Raw genomic sequence first — 21457 nt, 5'->3', positions numbered from 1 at the left:
CTCTTACCCCCTATCCCATTACCCATCCCTTCTTTCCCCCCTGCCCCGAACAGCCGTGCCCACCACCGCCAGCCGCCGCGCCAGACGCCATCACCACCACCCCCAGCCACCTTTCTACCCACTCTCCTTCTTCGGCCTACCAGGTTCCGACGAACGCCACCCTTCTATCCTTAGTCGTTATTTCATTATTTTGTGTTTATGTTCATGTTTAGGCTAGTTAGATATGCATGTTGTAGTGGATTTTAGGTTGTTAGGTAGCCTAGGATGTGGTTAGTGGATTTAGGCCTGTTTACTTGCACTGTTCATGTTTCTGTTTTATCAAATTTGCAATTCTGCTGTTGCTGTGATGTTTGTAATGTTCATATGCTGTGATTTCTTATTTCATGCTGCTCTTTACACTGAATTTTCATGTTTATATTCCTTATATGTAATTGCAAGCTTTAATTTTAATTCATATGAACTATTTGATTACTATTTATTTTCCGGGACAATCCAATTTTAGCCAGAATGCTGCCCAAATTTCTGTAAAATTTTTCCTTCATGATTTGGTTTTGGCATTTTAAAATCTGCTTGCCTCTGCTTTACCCAAACCCATTCATGAATGCCAGGTATGCATTCTTATTCTCTTTGATTTCCTGGTTCATAAATTACATTTTTGATGTTTGATTCTAGTTTTTGCTATTTCTATATCTATCTGGATCTTCATCAACCGGTTTTCCTGGTTTGGTTATGAGTTACCTTTAGCTTCTAATTATGAATGCTTGTTACTTAGAAACTTATCCTTATGCCACTTACCTTAACCCATTTTTCACTAAATCACTAATTCTTATTTCCTGAACTTTTTCTTTAATTCTAACCAAACTAACCTTTTAAAATCTTTCTTCTAGTTTTTCACTTTCTTTTAACCTTCTAACCATGGCATACTGATAATTTTTCCTACTTAACATGCCTTCTATTACATTTTGGACTGTGAATTTTTCCTTTCGAACTTTTAACTCCTATACAATCCTTAATGCACATTTACTTAACTCATTTACCTCATTCTAATTCTCCTTTGCCACTTTGTGTTTCTTTTGACTATTTACCTATTTGTTTTCCTATTTTTATATATCCTGGTTTTCTGTTTTTCAGGATGTCAGATTTCCAGAGAAAGAGAAAAGGAAAGGCTACCACTGGCAAACGTAAAAGAGGAGAATCATCTATGATTATCATAGATCTCATGCATGATGCCTCCTGGCGGGAGAAAAACTTCACCCCGCAGGAGAAGGCCGACCAGCTGCTCCCTACTAATGACCCAGTGAAGTTTGCAAACCGATACTGTGAGCTGAAGTATCTGGTGTTTGCAAACTCCAGGAACCTATACCTAGAGCGGACTCTGAAGATCCCAGAAGAAATCCAGCAATACACCTCTGATCAGATCAAACAAAGAGGCTGGTTCTTTCTGGAGAGAAACCTGTCTGAGGTCAATGCATCTTGGGTAAGGGAATTCTACTGCAATTACTTCAAGACCTCCGTAGATACAGTGAACCTTAGGGAGAAGCAGATTTTGGTTACTGAGGAGGCAATTGAAGATGTTCTGAAGCTTCTACCTAAATCTGATCAGCCAAATGGTTATCAAAAAGCTGAGGAAGACATGCGCTTTCTGAAGTTTGATTGGGATGCAGTCAAGGCCCGGATAGCCCTTGACCCGACCGTTCCTTGGATTATGGGTTAGAACACCACCATGCTCAAGGGAATCAAGCGGGCATACTTGAATGATGAGGCTCGGTTGTGGCATCAGATACTTAGCAACTTCATTATGCCGAGTACTCACGAGACCGATATACCTGCCGCTATGATCACCCTCCTATGGTGTGTGATGGACGGTAAGGACCTGTACCTGCCATGCTTTATCCGGTTCTACATGGCCAGGGTCCACGTCCGAGGCACTCTTCCCTTTCCCTATTTGGTTACACAGCTGGGCCGTCGAGCTGACGTGCCTTGGGAGGATGCTGATGAGAGGCCACCTGCTGCAGAATGCAAGAAGATTATCTTGCACAGCAGGAACTTTCTGGCCTTGGGCTACAAACCTCCAGTCCTCACTGCTCCTGGTGACACTGCCACACCATCTGCCGGCCCCTCTTCCTCTGCAGCTACACCTGCCACTACCACTACCTGCCACTACCACTGCACCTCCACTTGCCCCAGAGCCCATCTATCATCTAGTGCACCGCCTGTTTCGACGGCTTGACTAGATGGAGCATCGCAACAAGCGACACTATGAGCACCTGAAGCTGATGATACGATTTGGCGACATCCCCTCCGAGCCCGACACACCAACCGAGGCATCTGAGGAGGAGGCGGATGCGCTCGAGGTAGAGACCCACCCACAGCAGGAGGCAGAGCAGGCAGGCACCCAGTAGGCAGCACACCATCAGGAGGCTCCACCCCAGATTCAAGCTGTAGACCCTGAGATCCCTCTTCAGTCAGCACCTCCTCCACAGCAGTCAGACCCTCAGATCACCACCTCAGAGACCCCAACTACCCATCCTTCCAGTGATGACACCCCTTCACACCCTGCTTGACTGAGCATCAGGGACGATGCTACATTTTAAGTGCAGGGAGGTCGCCATCTTTGGCATATTATTTTGGTGAACCACTACAGACTCTTTTTCTTTTATTTTGGATATTTTTCTGTATTTTTTTCTTTATTTTTATTTTTATTTTCTGAGTACTTATACATTGTTGTTTATGTATTTTTACGCCATTTCTGCATTTTGCATTTTTAGTTCATATTTTAGCCACTTAGTTTAGTTGCAATTCTAACTTTTTAGTTATAGAAATTGTGGATTGATTAGTATAGTTTACCCTTTTTAGCATAAGATAACTCAGAATAGATTGAAAAGAAAAAGGAAGTAAACTAGAGACTTTAACAGAATCAAAACAACCCACACCTTGTATATATAGCATTACATGTTAGTTAACAAAACTTCATCAAGGAGAAATACTAGAACTTTAAAGCCATTCAATATAAGTTTTACATTGAGAATAATGAGAATTTTTAACTAAACCTGCATGACATACATAAGTGATAAATAATTTTTGAGGTAGAGAACACATAGCCTGTGAGTTTTGAGCTTAATTGTATGGTTACATTCAAACCATAATTTTTATTCCTGTGTGTTCCGCGCTTCTTTTATATTCTGGTGTTCTTTACTTTGTTTTAATCTATATGTCCGATTATAGAATGTAGATACATACCAAGAGAGTGATTGAGGCCATTATTTGATTTTAGCTCACTTGATCCCAAAATAGCCTACCTTTTACATCACCCTTGTTAGCCCCCTTGAGCCTTTAAATCCTCTTTTATTCTATTAGCCACATTACTAGCCTTAAGTGGAAAAATAAAATAAAATCCCAAGTTGAATCCTTAGTTAGCTTAAGATAGAAAATTATGTATAGTTTAAATGTGGGAAAACTTATTGGGAACATGGATAATAAAAACAAAAGGTAGAAAAGTTAAAAAGAATAAAATAACTCAAATAAAAAGTTTTGGGAAGCATGCTCATGTAAAATCAATTATAATTGAATTACCATGTGCATTAAAAAAAAGTGTTATGAATAAAGGGGACACAAAAAGAATTCCCCAATTATGAAATAAAGCAATGCACATGGGATAAAAATAAATATTGCGATATGAGCATGTAACATCAAAAGTGAGAAAATATGGAAAATAGGTAAAGAAGCTTTGATTTAGAAAGTATGTATGTTAGGTGAGATCTTAGTCTAATTAAGGATTCACTTATTAGCTCACTTAGCCTTATACATATACCCTTACCTTTACCTTGGCCCCATTACAACTATACTTAAGACCTCATGATTTTTGGTATGACTATATTCTATGATTGTTGATTGGTTAGATGAAGAACAAAGTTATAGAAAGTAAGAATAAAAAGAAGAATAGAGTGATTAACCCAATAAACACTGAGTAATTAGAGAGTAAACACAAAATCCAGTGAGGGTTCAATAGCTCATTAACATTTATCTCTGTTTAAATTGTTAATTGTCTTGCAAGTTTTTTAAAGTGTTTTTCTCTCCCATCTCAATTGTAAAGGCACTTTATCACTATCTAAGGCTTGGCTATATATATACATGACTCCTTGAGAATGTGAATTAATTTAACTACATGCAAGCTTTATATTCAAGTAAATAAAAATTAGAATTGCATGATGCATCATTCATATAGGTAGATTGCATTTAGATTAGATTGCATTGCATGACATTCCACTACTTTAACCTTACTTTTTGCCTTGGATTTAGCATGAGGACGTGCTATTGTTTAAGTGTGGGAGGGTTGATAAACCCATATTTTATGATATATATTGTGCTTAATTTGAGTGATTTATTCAATCCTTCACCCACTTATTCATATTAATTGCATGGTTTTACTTTCCCTTCCTTATTATGTGATGTATGTGAAAAACATGTTTCCTATGCTTTAAAATTAATTATTTTAATTACCTTTATTTCCATTCGATGCCATGATTAGTGTGTTGAGTAGTTTCAGATCTTCTAAGGCAGGAATGACTCAAAGGATGGAAAGGAGACATACAAAAAATGGAAAGAAAGCACAAAATGGAGTTTCTAAAGAAACTGGCATCCACGCGATCGCATGGGCGACGCAGACGCATGCCAAGCGCGAATCAACAGTGACGCGGCCGCATGACTGACACGACCGCGCACCTTAAACAAAACACATATGATGCGGCCGCATGACTGACGCGACCACGTGACAAGAAAAGCTCCGAATGACGCGACCGCGTGACCCACGCGAACGCGTGACAGAGGCCATGCACCAGAAATTGCAGAAAATGCTCCCAGCGATTTTTGAAGCCCTTTTTGGCCCAAATCCAAGTCCAGAAGGCATAGACCAAAGGTTATGAAGTGAGGGAATGCATCCATTCAGAGGGAGCTCGCCAATTTAGTTACTTTTCATGATTTAAATTTAGTTTAGAGAGAGATTCTCTCTCTCTTTTAGGATTAGGATTTAGGATTTCTCTCTTTAGTAGTGACTCTCAATCCCAGGTTTAATGTTCCTTTACTTTAAAGCTTCCCTTTTACTTTTATTCATTCCATTACTTTAGTTGATTATATACTTTTGCCATTTAATTTATGAATTCTTCTATGTTCCAGATTATTTGAATTAATGTTAATTGAGGTATTTCAGTTTATTACTGCCCTCTTTTATTTATGTCACCATTGCTTCCAATCTGAAGACATTTTTATTCCAACAATTTTACTTTTTCCTCTTTTGGTCTTGGTTAAGAAAGCAGTAACTCAGAAGTTATCTTATCTCAACATAATTGATAACTGTTATCTTTGCTAATTGAACTGAACTTCAATAATCCCAACCTTTTCTTAGGAAATAAATAGGATTCGAAGATCAAACTAATTAGTCCCTTGACTTTTCTTTGCTTTAGTAAAGGTCAACTAAGTGGAATTAAGATTCAACTTTCATTATTATTGATAAGGATAACTAAGTCTGGACTTCCAATTTCTCATACCTTGCCAAAAGTTTATTTTACAGTTATTTATTTATTTTAATTGCTATTTAAATTATTTGTCATATTTGTTCCTCATTCTTGAAACCCCGAATTTACAATCTCCATAACCAATAATAAGAACATACTTCCCTGCAGTTCCTTGAGAAGACGACCCGAGGTTTGAATACTTCGGTTAATAATTTATTTAGGGGTTTGTTACTTGTGACAACCAAAACTTTTGCAAGAAAGGTTGATTGCTTGGTTTAGTAACTATACATGCAACAGGAGTTTACTATAACTTCTAAACCATCAATCTTCAGCTCTTTCATGTACACACAAAGATAGGATAGGAGAATTGGAGACATTATCCTTGAGTAGTTCAATTTCTTCCTTGATGAAACCTATTCCATAGAAATGTGGTGACCCTGGACCTTGCTTAGTGTCTTGTTGTATTGGTGGATGCACTTTTCATGATTGTATGTGTGACTTGGGAGCTTGTGTAAGTATCATGCCACTTTTTATCTATGTGGGTTGAATTTGGCTCCATTAAAGAAGTCGGCGGTGAGGTTTGCCTTAGCCGATAAAAGTGTGATCACAGTGATGGGAATAGCGGAAGATGTACTTGTGGCGATCAGAGATTTGGTTTTTCCGGTTGACTTTTACATCCTTGAAATGCCCCCAACAGAAAATAGAAGCTCATCCTCCGTTCTACTTGGTAGACCCTTCCTCAAGACCTCTAAATTCAAGTTAGATGCCTTCACCGGCACATATTCCTTTGAGGTTGGAGACAAGACTATCAAGTTCAATTTAGAGGAAGCCATGAAGCATCCTCCCGAAGAACATTCCGTGCTTCGATGTGATGTAATTGAGGAAGTGGTAGCGGAAGTGCAAGAAGAGGACCACAACAAGTTGTGCTACCCTATTATTGAGGAGATGGATGACCAAGAGGATAAACATGAGAGAGTTGTCAAGAATGAACTCCATGAGCTTGATGAAAAGGAACCCCAGCTTGAGGTAAAAAGTGAACTGAAGCCCCTTCCATCTCATTTGAAGTATGCGTTCTTAGAGGACAACCAAGGGTTTCCGGTCATTATTGCTAGTGAGCTTTCAAGTGAAGAAGAAGAAAGACTCCTAGATATTCGAAGAAAGTATAAGAGAGCAATAGAATGGAGCCTAGCGGATATTGTGGGAATTGACCCCCGCAAGTGCATGCATAGGATATATCTCCAAGATGGAGCTAGGCCGGTTAGGCAACCGCAAAGGAGGCTCAACCCGACCATCCTCGATGTAGTAAAGAAAGAGGTCACCAGATTACTGGATGCGGGTATCATATACCCAATAGCCGACAGTGAGTGGGTGAGCCCAGTTCAATTTGTCCCCAAGAAGTCGGGCATCACTGATGACATGTCACCATGTCATGTTTTTCTATGATTTTTCATACAAGAAATTGATAATTAGTGCTTAAATAATGCATTCTTTTGTGCTTAAGTGGTATATTTCCTTGATCTTTTGATTTTTTAAATTTTATAGGAAATAAGAAGAAAAATAAGCAAAAGAGCACAAAATAAGCTAAAAAGAAGAAAAGAGAAATTTTGGGCACACTTTGAAGTTGAGCACGCTTTGGAGTCTTAAGCCACACTTTTAAAAGCGTGGCCCATGACCATGAAACCTTGGCCTCATACACATGCATTAATGCTTATGCATGTATGCATTTAAGTATAAATGGGCCGAATGAATGAAATGTTGCATGAAACATTTAATTAATAATGCCAAATGAATAAACTAAATGAATGTTATGTTAAGTAATTGACATTACAAATTAAATGTAATAATATAATGTATGCATGCATTCAAGCTAATGAATCATGGCATTACCTTCATTAATTGGCATTGCTAATAAACCTTAATGCATGTATAAAGCATTTTATCATTAAAAAATGAATGCTACGTAATGCATTGGCATTAATTAATGAATGCATGCATAAATGAACACCAACGTTCATTCAAGCAAGGAGCAATGTTCAGCCAAGATTGAAGATTAGCCCCCAATGTTTGCACCCACGTTTGCCCTCAAACGTGGGGTCAAACGCCTTTGATGGCTGCTTTGGAGTCCCAGTGTTTGCACCTACGTTTGCCTCAAACGTGAGGTCAAACGCTACTTGATTGTTGCCTGGGAGGAGCCTCACATTTGCGCCAACGTTTGCCTCAAACGTGAGGCCGAACGTTGCTAGATGAATGCCCTGGAGGAAGCCAACGCCTGCGGCAACGTTTGACATCAAACGTGAGGTCAAACGCCAATGACAGCAGCTGGCTGGTTCTGCATAACTTACACGAAGACGTTTGAGTCAACGTTTGACTCAAACGTTGACTCAAACGTAAATGCTCCAAAGACCAAACTGCAAGCAAATTTCTCCTCAAGACCAAGAGTGATCAATAAGGGCCATCTTCAACCCAAATCCAAAGCAAGCAAAGACCATTATCATCACTCAAAGGCATAAGAGATAGTTAAAATAGGAATTTCATTTAATTATAATTTGTTTTTAATTTTACTTTCATTTTTGTAAAGCCTATATAAGGCATCATTTTTATTTTTGTAAGGAGGCTAGCTCTACTAGAGAGCACTAGGGGGAATTGGGATTGAGAGCTAAGTTCTCTCTTCCTTGTTCTTGCTTTTGCATTTCTTACTTTTTGTTTTGAATCTTGGGTGGAGAATTGAAGAAATTCTATTTCAATCTCACCTTGAATTCTCTCGTGTTCTCTTACTACATAATTCAAATTTTTATTGGCTGTTGTTAATCTTCTTCTGCAACTCTAGCTTTTCTGTTTTGGATCTTAAATAGAGGTTGAAGAGCTCCATTGATTCAAATTCTTAGAATCATTTTCCACTCTTCTTCTCAATTGATCCAAGGATTGGATTTTAATCTTCTCTGCTATTTTTAAACCTCATTTTCTTCTGCAATATATTTTCTGACTGAGCAAAGGAGAATTGAGATCCAGATTTGCTTCCTGAGTTCATTGCTCTTCTTGGTCCTCAAATTCTCTTTTAGATTTTACAATTGAGCTAAGTTTCCTTCTGTCTTGTTCTTCAAGCAAATTATTTCCATTTCTATTTGAATCTGCTGCACTTACTTCAACTTTTACTTCTCTGCTTGATTGTACTTTACATTTTCTTATTGAAGTTTTAATTCCCAGCACCCAATTCCTTTTACTTTTCATGCAATTTAATTATTCTGCAATTGTTTTAAGTGCTGCTTATTGCTTTCCTTTAAATTTCCTGCACCCAATCCCTTTTACATTTGATGCAATTTACATTTTTTATCATTTAAGTTTCTACAATTTACATTTCTTGGTCTTTAAGCTTCTGTCCAATTTTACTTTCTGCACTTTATAATTCTTGTCATTTACTTTCTGTTGATCAACTTCACACAATTCACTCAATGTTAGCTTGACTAAACTAATCACCCACTAAAGTTGCTTGATACATCAATCCCTGTGGGATCGACCTCACTCTAAGTGAGTTTGACTACTTGATGCGACCCGGTATACTTGCCGGTGAGTTTTAGGTGATTGGAATTCCGGTTCCAACCCATCAAGTTTTTGGCACCGTTGCCGGGGATTGATTAGATCAACAATGATTAAGTGGGTGAGAAGTCTAGATCAAGCGTTTTCTTTGTTTTTGTTCTCGGTTTTAAGTTGAAACTAAGGTGTTTGTGTTTTTGCTTCACTAAGAAATTCTCATATCTGATATGAGTAATTTCAATTTTCATTGGTTGTGTGTTTTACAAAACTCAAATGGAGTTTAACTCATCTTATAATCAAACAAGTTTTATGGGATATTACCCACCATCACCAATCTCTAATGGTGGCTGGGAATATCACCAAGAAAATACAAATTCTGAGCACTCCAATCCATGGAGATTTGCTTCAGAAACACAAGATGAGCAAGAGAATCATATGGGATGCCAACCACCTCCACAAAATGATTCATATCATTATCTCCATGGTGGATGGGAGTATCAACAAGGAATGAGGGAGTATGAACAATCAAGTGAAATAAAATATTTCCCAGAGCCAGGGAAATGTAATGATTCACATTCTAATTATTCAAGGACATTATCACTTGATTGTGCTGCTAGAGCATACTTGGAAGAGTGTTCATCACTTGATTATGCCTCAACACAAAGTTTCTTCCAAGATCCATACAATTCATTTCACCAACCACAAAACTTATTCCACAATCCACAAGATTCAGTCCATACCACTCAAAACAACTTCACCACAGCACCCACATATCCAGAAACTTATTCTCAGCCTTCATCCCTTGAGCTAGCATTTGAACAATACTTACAAACATCAATAGACTCTTGGAATGAGCAAGAAATCCTCCTCAAGAAGATGGATGGGCATTTAGAGCAAATAAGGAGAAACTTAGAACCATCAAACAGTGAGGATGAAGACTAATTTATGGATGAGGAAGTGGAAAAATAAGAACCAACGGTCATTGTGTCAAGTGAAATTGTACTGAAGGATGAGGAACATGAGCCAAGGATTTTACATTCACAAGAGCTAATTGAAGTGATAATAGAACATGAAGATTCCCTCCCAAAGGACTTAATGGAAAGTTGTGAAGAAGAAATGGAGGAGGACAATCAAGAGAAGTCACACTCAATAGAAGCAGAGAAGTGAATAGAGGAAGGGCTCATGGAACCACTAATTCAAGAGGCCCTGGATGAAGATAAAACTTCAACAATCACACAACCACCAAGACTTGGATTCAAGGAAGTGAAGGCAATTAACAAAAGCACCGAGAAGAGGATTGTGACCAAGCTATAAAGGACAATATTCATAAAGAAGAGAAGGTCAAATACAAGCAATCCTCCCCTTGATCCAGCAAGCAAGCTCAATCAAGCCATTAACAAAAGAAAGCTTGCTGAGGAGAGACCAAGACAAGGGGTAATAGCTGAATCTTCTCCTCCCTTGAGGTCATTCCTCTTAACAAACTGGAAGAAGAGGAAGAAAGTGAAGAACAACATGTCAAGCTAATGACACTAAAAGAGCACTTGTTGGGAGGTAACCCAACCGTAGGTAACATTTCTTTTCTACTTTGTTTTCTTTCTATGCTTTGTTTAAATTCAATAAATTGGCATATGGTTACATTCTAAGTTTGGTGTTTCCCTGCAACAAACTATTTTCCATCTTCATGGATGATTGCATCAATTTTAAATGGAAGTGTCACACTAAGATTCTAAGTTTGGTGTACCATTTAATTTTCTATGCAAGTCATCCAGCAGCACCACTTGTTTGCATAATCACAATGCCTCTGCAGTTTTATTTTTCTCTTTTGATTTAACACTTTTTCATTCTACTCGCTTTAGTTATTTTTCTGTTTTTTTTAATGCTTTCCTCTAGTTTGCTTATTAACTATCTTTGTTAGTACATCACCAAGAGATCCTTATTCATGATAGATTCTTGGCTTGGTGATTGTACTTAACAAATAACAGTTTCATTTGCTTAGTTTTAATTCAAATAAATTGACATATGATTGCATTCTAAGTTTGGTGTTGCTATGCAAGAAAATTTGCTTCCAATCTTTACTAGATACTTGCATTAATTTCAAATGAAACTGTCACACTAAGTTTGGTGTGCCACTTATCTTTTATGCAATGTATTGTGCTCACTTTCTTAAGTTTGTAATCATAATGTCTCTATCTCTTATGCCTTGATTATTATCTTTAATTTTTGCTTGCTTAGAACACATGTACTACTAACACTTCATTGTGTAAGACATTCATGATCCATCTTAGCCCCATAGCCATTGTTCTAATTGTTGCTTGAGGATGAGCAAGCATTTTGAGTTTGGCAAGGGAAAAGGGAAGAATAGGAGGAAAATGACAACAATAGAGAAGATAAATTACAAGGTTGTAAAGTTTCTTTTCCTCTCATTTGTTTCCAGCAATTTAAGTTGCATGATTATCTTTATCTAAGACAACAATAATGAAGATGAACTACAAGGTTGTAGAGTTCCTTTTCTTCTCATTTGTTTCTAGCACTTAAATTGCATGATTGTCTTTATCTCCTCTGTATGCATGTGTGGTATGAATAAGCATAGCTCAAATCTTGATTTGTAACATGTTGCTGTGGCATTATAACTACCAACTTGAGTTTTGTGAGTTCAAAAGCAATAAAGCATCATGATCATAAACAAACAAGGAATTAAAAGAATTTAGCATGTGCATACAAGTATTGGAAAGCTAGTAGGATTAATTGTTGCTCAATTGTATTGGATTTTATTTAATTAAAGTTTTCATGTAGGACATTTTGTGAAATATTTTGAAATCATGAAAACCTTGAAGAAGCAATTACAAAATAATGCAAGAAAGAAAAAGGGAAAGAATGAGAAAGCTGAAGGCTCTGAGTACCAATGATAATTTCATTGTTAAGTACTTGTGGTGTTTATGTATCAAGTAAAATGCTTGAAAACAAAACACTTAGAAGTCAAGGCAAGGCTCAAGTGCAAAAGCACTCCCTCAATGCTCAAGGCTCTGAGCATCAATGATTAGAGAGTCAAGAAAAGAAACAAATGAGCTTAATGAAGTCCTCTAATTAAATGCTTGTGGTGCTTATGTATCAAGTGGTAATACTTGAAAACAAAGCATTTAGAGTCGTAGCTTTGTTATCAACTCAAGGGGCAAAGCACCCAAAAGGAGAAGCTAATAAGAAAATAAAAAGCTTGTTTCAAGGAAGAAATATAAGAAAAAGATTTCATAAATTGAGCTAGATAGAAGCATCAATCATTTACATTTCTTTTGAGATTGTAGCATGCTTAGAAAACTAGCTTACTATGAACATTGAGTTGCTATTCTTCTTACCTTGGATTGTCAATCTCTATTGCATGATTCTTTTCTTGCTTGGGGACAAGCAATGTTTAAGTTTGGTGTTGTGATGACATGTCACCATGTCATATTTTTCTATGCTTTTTCTTACAAGAAATTGATAATTAGTGCTTAAATATTGCATTCTTTTGTGCTTAAGTGGTATATTTCCTTGATCTTTTGATTTTATAAATTTTGTAGGAAATAAGAAGAAAAAGAAGCAAAAGAGCACAAAATAAGCTAAAAAGAAGAAAAGAGAAATTTTGGGCACACTTTGAAATTGAGCACGCTTTGGAGCCTTAAACCACGCTTTTAAAAGCATGGCCATGACCATGAAACCTTGGCCTCATACACATGCATTAATGCTTATGCATGCATGCATTTAAGTATAAATGGGCCGAATGAATGAAATGTTGCATGAAACATTTAATTAATAATGCCAAATGAATAAACTAAATGAATGTTCTGTTAAGTAATTGGCATTACAAATTAAATGTAATAATATAATGTATGCATGCATTCAAGCCAATGAATCATGGCATTACGTTCATTAATTGGCATTGCTAATAAAACTTAATGCATGTATAAAGCATTTTATCATTGAAAAATGAATTCTACGTAATGCATTGGTATTAATTAATGAATGCATGCATAAATGAACACCAGCGTTCATTCAAGCAAGGAACAACGTTTAGCCAAGATTGAAGATTGGCCCCCGACGATTGCACCCACGTTTGCCCTCAAACGTGGGGTCAAACGCCTTTGATGGCTGCCTTGGAGTCCTAGCGTTTGCGCCCATGTTTGCCTCAAACGTGAGGTCAAACGCTACTTGATTGTTGTGTGGGAGGAGCCTCACGTTTGCGCCAACGTTTGCCTCAAACGTGAGGCCGAACGTTGCTAGATGAATGCCCTGGAGGAAGCCCACGCATGCGGCAACGTTTGACCTCAAACGTGAGGTCAAACGCCAATGACAGCAGCTGGCTGGTTCTGCATAACTTACACGAAGACGTTTGAGTCAACGTTTGACTCAAACGTTGACTCAAACGTAAATGCTTCAAAGACCAAACTGCAAGTAGATTTCTCCTCAAGACCAAGAGTGATCAATAAGGGCCATCTTCAACCCAAATCCAAAGTAAGCAAAGACCATTATCATCACTCAAAGGCACAGGAGATAGTTAAAATAGGAATTTCATTTAATTGTAATTTGTTTTTAATTTCACTTTCATTTTTGTAAAAAGCCTATATAAGGCATCATTTTTATTTTTGTAAGGAGGCTAGCTCTACTAGAGAGCACTAGGGGGAATTGGGATTGAGAGCTAAGTTCTCTCCTCCTTGTTCTTGCTTTTGTATTTCTTACTTTTTGTTTTGAATCTTGGGTGGAGAATTGAAGAAATTTTGTTTCAATCTCACCTTGAATTCTCTCGTGTTCTCTTACTGCATAATTCAAATTTTCATTGGCTGTTGTTAATCTTTTTCTTCTGCAACTCTAGCTTTTCTGTTTTGGATCTTAAATTGAGGTTGAAGAGCTCCATTGATTCAAATTCTGAGAATCATTTTTCACTCTTCTTCTCAATTGATCCAAGGATTGGATTTTAATCTTCTCTGCTATTTTTAAACCTCATTTTCTTCTGCAATATATTTTCTGACTGAGCAAAGGAGAATTGAGATCTAGATTTGATTCCTGAGTTCATTGCTCTTCTTGGATCCTCAAATTCTCTTTTAGATTTTACAATTGAGCTAAGTTTCTTTCTGTCTTGTTCTTCATGCAAATTTTTTTCATTTCTATTTGAATCTGCTGCAGTTACTTTAACTTTTACTTCTCTACTTGATTGCACTTTACATTTTCTTGTTGAAGTTTTAATTCCTAGCACCCAATCCCTTTTACTTTTCATGCAATTTAATTATTCTGCAATTGTTCTAAGTGCTGCTTATTGCTTTCCTTTAAATTTTCTGCACCCAATCCCTTTTACATTTGATGCAATTTACATTTCTTGTCATTTAAGTTTCTGCAATTTACATTTCTTGCTCTTTAAGCTTCTTTCCAATTTTACTTTCTGCACTTTATAATTCTTGCCATTTACTTTATGTTGATCAATGATAAACCCCAATTTTGTGGTTTATCTTGTGCTTATTTTGAGGGATTTTATCAATATTTCTCACACTTATTCGCAAGAAATGCATGGTTTTGTGTTCACTTCCCAATATTGCTCTATGATATAAAACATGCTTATTTTGCCTTAAAATTTCCATATTTTAATCCTCTTCTATTGCCATTCGGTGTCATGATGTATTTGTTGAGTAATTTCAGGAATTATAGGGTAGGAATGACTTAGAAGAGAGGGAGAAAGCATGTACAAAAGGGAGGAACATGAAGAGTTGAGATCTTGGGAAAGCAGCATCGGCGCGCTCGCGCACTCCACGCGCACGCGTGAATGGGATTGGCTGGAAGCGGTGCACAAGGATGGACGCATCTGCGCAAATCAGGAGATTCTTATCGACGCGCACGCGCACTTGGCACGCACGCGTAGATCACAAGAACAATCGGCACGCGCGCACGCATGGCGCACACGCGTGGAAGGCTGCACGTGACCTCATTAAAGGAAATCGTGCCTGGCGATTTCTGAGGCTCATTAGGCCCAATTTCAAGCTGTTTCTTCATGGAAAAAGACCCAAGGATGTAAGGGGAAAGAGGGAGATCACTCATTTTACACTAGGACATAATTTTTAGCTAGTTTTTGGTTCTTTGGTTATTCTAGAGGGAGAAACCCTTGTTCCTCTCTAGATCTAGTTTTAATTTGATCTTCCCTTGTTGATTTGTGACTTGGATCTTGTTAATTAATAGTTTTAATTATTCAATTTGAATTTCTTGTTACAATTTTGCTTATATCTTGTGATAGTTTATGAATTCTTGTCAATTATCATTTTATACCCATTTCATGAATGTTGTGAATCTTGACTTGTTGATGTTACATTGATGATTTCTATGTTTAGTCTAGTAGTTTGGATGATTGTATGTTGATAATTGTTAATGGGTATTTGTAGAATTCAATTTAGTTGCTATTTTGAACATGCCTTTTGTTAGTGCTTACCAAGTGTTTGATGAATTGTTTACTTTGATTATGGAGTAGTCTTTTTCACTCTTGACCTAGGTCAAGGGAATTGGGTAAAGTTGAGTCATTGGGTCTAATGGATTTGATGGTTTAGGAGCCCTAGGTGGTCAATTTGATACTCATTGATGCCAACCCACTACTAATCTAATTAGTAGGTAGGTTGGGACTTATGGGTTGATGTGATCAGGGCCATTTGACGTACTTCAAGTCTAGGGGTAGATATCACGTACTTAAGACTTTGAGAGTAGACTTAATGAGCTTGGTTCCTTATAATTGTCAAGGTATAGTTGTTAGACAAGGATGGTGATCCCAATTCCCGAGCCTAGCCAAGAGTTACCTTTATTATCCATACTTGAAATCAACTTTCTCAACCAATTGCTTTAGTTGTAGTTTCTTGTTTGGGTTACAATAGAATTAAGTGGAATGTTGTTTATTCATTGAAAGTGCTTATGTTTTGCTTAGTTGATTGAATTAGTTGTTGCATTTTAAGATTACTTGTTTGTTAAGATTCCCATTTATTTTCATGCTTATAACTCACAACCCCGGATTTCTAACCAATGTCGAAGCACATGATTGCCCATTCGTTGTGAGACGACCCGAGGTTTGAATACTTCGGTTATTTCTATTGGGGTTGAACTTGTGACAACCAAATCCCTCTTCTAAATTTGACCCCCGAGGATTGTTGTTGGTAGAGCTATACTTACAACGCGGTTTTCTTGAAGAGAGTCTTTACCAATACACCCTTGGCGCTGGCTTGTCAAATTTTTGGCACCGTTGCCGGGGAATGGTTGCAACGTATGCCTTGATATTGGTTATGTGAATATGTGAATATTGTAGATAGTTTACTCTTTTATTTACTTAGCCATAGTTTAGATTTCCTTTACATTTATGCTATGACTCTCAAGTTTGATGACTCGGTCTCAACCGAATTCTAGCTTGGCCAATTTTGATCCCAAGATCGAAAGGACTTTATTACACACTCGGCAAGCTAGGCGGCGGTTGGACTATACACCTAGTACTTCGGCCTCTCTTGAGGAAAACACCGAATCACTAGACGTTACTGAGAGTGACTTGGATTCTGTTACTTCCTATTCTTCTGTTGGCACTACTAATACATCTTTGCATCCTACAGGTGAGCCACACATGGCGGAGCCACGCCGGATCACTTTGCATGAGCATGGAGCTCCAGATATCATACTTCAACCGTTGCAAGCAAGGTATCCTAACCTTGACCCGAACTTTGAGTTGAAGAGTAGCTTGATAAATCTACTTCCTAAGTATCATGGGTTGCCGGGTCAAGACCCCATTCGACATTTGAAGGATTTTCAAGTTGCTTGTTCTACGGCTCGAAGGCATGTAGCCGATGAGGTAGCTATCATGGTTTTTGCCTTCCCATTCTCTCTTGAAGCGCAAGCAAAAACATGGTTCTATTCGCTACCGGATGAGATTGTGGCTAATTGGGATTTCTTGAGAAGAGAGTTTCTTGATAAATTCTTTTCATCGGAGAAGACCGACTACATCCGGAAAGAGATTTCGGGCATAATGCAAAGAGACCAAGAGAGTTTGTACGAGTATTGGTCTCGGTTCAAGAGGTTATTGGAGTCATGTCCACACCATGGGATGACCACTAACTTGCTCATTAGCTACTTTACCGGAGGTCTTTGTATGGAGGATAGAAGATTGCTCACCGCTTCTAGTGGTGGCTCCCTTTCGAAAAACAAGATGGAGGGAGAAGCTTGAGATTTGATAAAGAATTTTGTCGAATCTACACAACACACAAGAGTGAGGAGTAATCCCCTAATGGGTGTGGTAGAACCATCCCCTTCTGAATCAAGCTTAACCAAGGCACTTGGGGATATGACCACCATCCTTACACAAATTCAAAGGGATCAAAAGGAATACTACTCCATTAAAGCCGTCCAAGCCCCACCTCCAGTTGCTCAACTTGAAGGCCCTCCTAGAATTTGTGGTTTGTGCTCTAGCACCACACATTACACCGACCAATGCCATCAAATTCAAGAGGAACATGCTCTTGTGGTAGCCAATGTGAATTACAACAACCGTCCACCCTACCCTTCTCAAGGTCAAAACAATTACCATCAAGGTGGTAGTCAACATCAAGAGTGGAGAGATAATGAACAAGGAAGCAATCAAAACCAAAGATGGAACAATTCTCCTTCTCATCACAACAACAACTAATCTTCATCCCAATATCACCACAATAACACCAACTACCAAGCCAACCAAAGTCACTCCAACCAAAACCAAAACAACTACACCAAGTACCAAGCACCACACCATAGACAACAAAATCAAAACCCAACTTCTCCATCTTCTAACAATCAAGTTGAAGAGCTTAGAGCCGCTATGGAAAAACGAGATGAGAGCAACAAGGCTCAATTTGATGCCTTGAGTACTCAATTGGCTAACCTCACCAACTTGCTTTCAAAGATGAACATGTCAAACTAACCACCAAACCCTAATAACAACATCAACCAACCCTCAAGTTTTTCTAACCTTCCATCCCAACCCCAACCAAACCCAAAGGGCGGTCTCAACAACATCACTCTAAGGTCGAGGACTACATTAGAGGAGATACCTCCAAGGGGCATGGAGGATGTTCATGAGAAAGAGGTAGTTGTCGAAGCTCCACATGAAGAAGAGGTGGTAGACAAAAGGCATGAAGAAGAAGGAGTAAACCTCAAGGATGAGTCCGTTCCTATTCCATTCCCTTCGATGGTGAAGAAAGCAAAGAAGACATCGGAATTTGATTTGAACATGCTTCAAGTGTTCAAAAAGGTTGAGGTAACTATACCGCTCCTCGATGCTATTCAACAAATTCCAAAGTATGCAACATTTTTGAAAGACTTGTGCACACACAAAGATAGGATAGGAGAATTGGAGACATTATCCTTGGGTAGTTCAATCTCTTCCTTGATGGAACCTATTCCAAGAAAATGTGGTGACCCGGGACCATGCTTAGTGTCTTGTTATATTGGTGGATACACTTTTCATGATTGTATGTGTGACTTGGGAGCTTGTGTTAGCATCATGCCGCTTTCTATCTATGTGTGGTTGAATTTAGCTCCATTGAAGAAGTCGGCGGCGAGATTTGCCTTAGCTGATAAAAGTGTGATCACGGTGATGGGAATAGCGGAAGATGTACTTGTGGCAATTAAGGATTTGGTCTTTCCGGTCGACTTCTACATCCTTGAAATGCCTCCAACAGAAAATAGAAGCTCATCCTCCGTTCTACTTGGTAGACCTTCCTCAAAACCTCCAAATTCAAGTTAGATGCCTTCACCGGTGTATATTCCTTTGGGGTTGGAGATAAGACTATCAAGTTCAATTTAGAGGAAGCCATGAAACATCCCCCCGAAGAACATTCTATGCTCCGATGTGATGTAATTGATGAAGTGGTAGCGAAAGTGCAAGAGGAAGACCATGACAAGTCGTGCTACCCCACTGGTGAGGAGAAGGATGACCAAGAGGATAAACAAGAAGAAATTGTCAAGAATGAGTCCCATGAGCTTGATGAAAGGGAACCTCACCTTGAGGTAAAAAGTGAACTGAAGCCCCTTCCATCTCATTTGAAATATGCTTTCTTAGAGGACAACCAAGGGTATCCGGTCATTATTGCTAATGAGCTCTCAAGTGAAGAAGAAAGAAAGCTCCTAGACGTTCTAAGAAAGTACAAGAAAGCAATAGGATGGAGCCTAGCGGATATTGTGGGAATTGACCCCCGCAAGTGCATGCATAGGATATTTCTCCAAGATGGAGCCAAGCCGGTTAGGCAACCGCAAAGGAGGCTCAACCCAACCATCCTTGATGTAGTGAAGAAAGAGGTCACTCGATTACTGGATGCGGATATCATATACCCAATTTCCAACAGTGAGTGGGTGAGCCCGGTTCAGGTTGTTCCCAAGAAGTCAGGCATCACAACGGTCAAGAAGGACGACGGTGAAATGGTTACTAAAAGGGTACAAAATGCGTGGCGAGTATATATTGACTACAGAAGATTGAACGCCACCACACGAAAGGACCATTACCCCCTACCCTTCATTGATCAGATGCTAGACCGCTTGGCAGGTAAATCTCGCTACTGTTTTTTTCATGGATTTACTGGCTATTTTCAGATACATATTGCTCCTGAAGATCAGGAGAAGACCACGTTTACCTGTCTATTTGGCACCTTTGCCTATAAAAGGATGCCATTTGGACTATGTAACGCACCCGTTACCTTTCAGCGGTGCATGACGAGTGTCTTCTCCGATCTAATGGAGAATTGCTTGGAAGTTTTTATGGACGACTTCAGCGTTTATGGTATCTCATTCGATTGTTGTTTAGAGAGCTTGGCCAAGGTCCTAGCTAGATGTGTTGACACCAAACATGTCTTAAATTTTGAAAAATGTTACTTTATGGTACGACAAGGCATAGTGTTAGGACATGTAGTCTCTGGTGAAGGCATTTCTGTGGACCCGGCCAAGGTCGATGTTATTACTACTTTTCCTCACCCCTCATCCGTGAGGGAGGTCTGCTCGTTTTTGAGACATGCAGGATTTTACAGGCGCTTTATCAAGGACTTCAGCAAGATCGCTTTGCCATTGTTGCGCCTACTCCAAAAAGATGTGGATTTTGAGTTTGACAGTGAATGTGTAAAAGCTTTTGAAGAGCTAAGGAGAGTTCTCACCACGGCACCGATCGTGCGAGGCCCTAACTGGACGTTGCCATTTGAGATAATGTGTGATGCGTCAAACTATGCTGTGGGTGCCGCGCTTGCACAGCACGATGGTAAACTCCCTTATGTCATTGCTTACTCTTCTAAGACACTAGATGCAGCACAATCCAACTATACCACTACCGAAAAATAACTCTTAGCCATTGTTCATGCTTTAGATAAATTCAGATCTTATTTGCTAGGTTCAAAGATAGTGGTATACACGGATCATGCGGCTTTAAAGTACTTATTGACAAAGAATGAGTCAAAGCCTAGACTCATACGTTGGATCTTGCTTTTGCAAGAATTTGACATTGGGATTAGGGACCGGAGTGGATCTCAAAACCTGGTTGCAGATCATTTAAGCCGCATTGAGAATTTAAAAACTGATCCATTTCCGATCAATGACTCATTTCTATTGGATAGTTTGCATGCTGTGTCGGATAGCTTTCCTTGGTTTGCCCCGATGGCGAACTACTTGGTTGCAAGAATCTTCCCTCCCAACTTTTCGAAAAACCAAAGGGACAAGTTGAGGAGTAATTCCAAATACTATATTTGGGATGACCCTCACCTGTGGAAGAGAGGCGTGGACCAAGTAATTCGAAGATGTGTCCTGGAATCCAAATTCCAACTGATCCTTGAAGCTTGTCATTTGTCCGAATGTGGTGGTCACTTTGGCCCACAAAGGACCGCTAAAAAAGTGTTGGATTGTGGATTCTGGTGGCCAACCTTATTCAAGGATGCTAACCGGTTATGTGTGTCTTGCCATCAGTGTCAGAAGTCAGGAAACGCATCCCAAAGGGATGAAATGCCTCAGCAACCTATGCTGTTCTGTGAGATATTTGATGTATGGGGCATTGACTTTATGGGACCGTTTCCCAAATCTAGTGGGTATCTGTATATTTTGTTAGCAGTTGACTACGTGTCAAAGTGGGTAGAGGCAGTGCCTACCCGCCTTGACGACGCCAATACCGTTGTTTCTTTCATAAGGAATCACATTGTATGTCGTTATGGGTCGCCACGAGCAATCATGAGCAACCAAGGATCCCACTTTTGTAACAGGAAGGTAGAAGCATTGCTCAAGCGCTATGGAGTGACGCATAAGGTTGCTACTACTTACCATCCACAAACAAATGGGCAAGCGGAAGTGTCCAACCGGGAAATCAAGAGAATCTTGGAAAAAGTGGTTAATCCACAAAGAAAGGATTAGAGCCTCCGGTTAGGAGATGCGTTATG

Source organism: Arachis ipaensis, chromosome B08 (assembly GCF_000816755.2).
Source record: "Arachis ipaensis cultivar K30076 chromosome B08, Araip1.1, whole genome shotgun sequence".
Taxonomy (NCBI): Eukaryota; Viridiplantae; Streptophyta; class Magnoliopsida; order Fabales; family Fabaceae; genus Arachis; species Arachis ipaensis.
Note: the sequence above shows the minus strand (reverse complement) of the source record.